The 2,500-nt window shown below is 57.2% G+C and overlaps 1 protein-coding gene across 5 annotated transcripts in view; it reads right to left on the reverse strand.

Annotated features, from left to right (window-relative positions):
* The window catches only part of LOC119597743 (adhesion G protein-coupled receptor L2-like), a 78,417-nt gene that overhangs the window by 42,008 nt on the left and 33,909 nt on the right, over nt 1–2,500 (reverse strand). For 2 of the 5 annotated variants that reach the window (XM_037947352.1, XM_037947350.1), the window contains exon 1: nt 1–207. This exon is cut by the window's left edge and continues 256 nt beyond it. The gene's annotated coding sequence lies outside the window, so the exon portion shown is untranslated. Of the gene's footprint in view, nt 370–516; nt 1,156–2,122; nt 2,230–2,500 lie in introns of those variants that run through there. The other 3 variants (XM_037947351.1, XM_037947353.1, XM_037947354.1) reach the window with 2 other exon arrangements.

Raw genomic sequence — 2,500 nt, forward strand, 5'->3', positions numbered from 1 at the left:
CGCCAGGCTGTTCAGGAGCCTGGCCGGTGGCCGTCACGTCGCCGCCGTAGAGCGCCCGCGACCCCGTCACCGTGGCCAGGTCGTGCGCCACCGCCAGCACCGCGTCGTTGGTGTGCGCGCGCGACGTCAGCGTCGTCAGCCACACGCTGCGGCACTCGCTGAGATCGGCGGGCCCCGCCCAGCCCAGCGGGTTACAGGGGCGGCGCGCCCAGCCCGAGGCGCCCCCCGGGCACGGCTGCACGGCTACCTCGCCGCCCTGAGTCCAGTTCCAGAACAGCCCGCGGCCGGAGGACGGCGGGCACCACGAGGCCTCGCTGATGGGCACGCCGACCTCCGTGGCGGGCACCTCGGCGCGCGGGGCCCACAGCGCTGCAAGAGAGCTCGCGTCAGTCAGAAGGCCTTGGCAGAGGGATTCGTGGCGGGAAAGGCAAGGTTAAAGGCGGAAATAACATGGCAACAATAACAGCAATGACAAACAAAAAGGCCCGGAGGCGTCGGCCAGCGGACGGGACTTACTGGTGGTGGAGATGGTCGAGGTGGAGACTCTGTCGGCGTCGGGCGCGTCGGGGCCGTCGGTGGCGGCGCCCTTGGCCGCGTCCCGGTGCTCGTGCTCGTCTCTGCCGCCCTCGGAGCCGCCCTCCGAGGGCACGGCGGGCGCCTCCAGGTTGGTGCTGGGGCGCGCCGTGGTGGACGTGGTCGAGGACGCCGGCTTCGCGGTCGAGGTGGTCGTTGACGTGGTGGAGGAGGTGGTGGTGGAGGTCGTGGTGTTCTTGGTGGTGTTGGTGATGAGCCACGGCGGCGGGCGCAGCGTCGTCGTGGTCGTGGTGGAGGTGGTCGTCTGCGGAAGGTCCTCTGCGGGCGTGCCCTTCAGCCGGTTGCCGAGGTCGGCGCCCACGACGTCGGCGGCGCCGCCCACGACCCCCGTGCCGTCGCCTCCCTCAACGCTCCCTTCGACGCCGCCGCCCAGGCCGCTCTCGCGCTCTACGCCGTCGGTGACAGGCCGCCCACTGGCGCCGCCTCCGCCCGCGCCGGCGGGACTGATCTTCGTGGGCGGCGACGGAAGGAGAGGGTCGTCCTCCGTGATGGAGCTGACGGTCGTCTTGGTGGCGATGAACCAGTGCGGGCGGGGGCGCGCGGTGTGCTGGGGCGGACTCACTGCAAGGGAGGGCTGGCGTCATTTCTCGAACGGAGATTTTACACACACGCAACCGCACGCGCACACACACATGCAGACGCGCACGCGCCCACACATACGCACACGCACACACGCACACATACACACTAATATATATATATATATATATATATATATATCATATATAATATAATTATATTTTATATAATATATATATATATACACACACATAATAATAAAATATGTATATATATAATAATAATAATAATATAATAATAATATAATAATAATAATAATAATAAAAATATAATAATAAATATATATATATATATATACATATATACATATACACACACACGTAAGTAAATCAATGCCCCTCCGACTGCATTGAATTACAAGCTCCAGCAAATTTCGGCTCTATACAGACAGGGCCCTCGAGCCGTCGGGCAAAGGATCAGTAATCAAAACAAACGGAAAAAGCGAGAGAGAGAGAGAGAGAGAGAGAAAGGAAGAAGAAAGGGGAAAAGGAAGAATGGAAAAAGAAAAAAGGAAAAAACAAAGGGGAAAGGGGGCGATGACGCCGAGAACGGGAAGGGAAAGGAAAAAGGGAAGGGAAAATGGGGGGGCAGGGAGCCGGCAGGAAAGGGGGAAAGGGGGGAAAGGGGAAAGGGGGGAGGGGAAGGGGAAGGGGGAAGGGGGGGGGAGGAGACGGAGGAGGAGGAGGAGAGGGGGAAAAGAGGAGGAGGAGGAGGAGGAGGAGGAGGAGGAGAGAAGGACGAGGGGAGGAGAGGGAGGAGAAGAGAGAGAGAGAGAGAGAGAGGAGAGAGAGAGAGAGGGGAAAGAGAAGAGAGAGAGAGAGAGAGAGACGAGAGAGGAGAGAGAGAGAAAGAGAGAAATAAATAAATAAAGAAAGAAAGAAAGAAAGAGAGACAGAGAGAGAGAGAGAGGCAGAAAGGGAAAGCGCACGAGCAAGAGCGAGCCACTCACCAGGGACACACTGGAAATGCGCCTCCAAGTACTTGAGGGTGCCAGGGCAGGGGTCGCCGAAGCCCCTTGTGGACGCCGCCACGCTGCAGTTCTGTCGTTGGCTACACCTGCGAAAGAAGAAAAAAAAGGATTAGGCTTCTGCAATAATAAGGAAACGGGGCTTGGGGAAAAAATAATAACAAGGAAACAGGGGATTCGTCAGTAGCAAAAACAATGAACGAAGAGCTTGATTAAGAAATTCTTCTCACTCCTCTTTTCCCCTCATTTCTCCCCTCCTTGTTCTGTTCTTCTCTTTCTTTCGCTAAGTTTCCCCTCTCTGTCCGACACGTGTTATTCTTACCACTGTTGCCTCACAAAGAACACTTTCGATGTAAAACA

The sequence above is a fragment of the Penaeus monodon genome, chromosome 40 (assembly GCF_015228065.2).
Source record: "Penaeus monodon isolate SGIC_2016 chromosome 40, NSTDA_Pmon_1, whole genome shotgun sequence".
In the NCBI taxonomy this organism is placed as follows: domain Eukaryota; kingdom Metazoa; phylum Arthropoda; class Malacostraca; order Decapoda; family Penaeidae; genus Penaeus; species Penaeus monodon.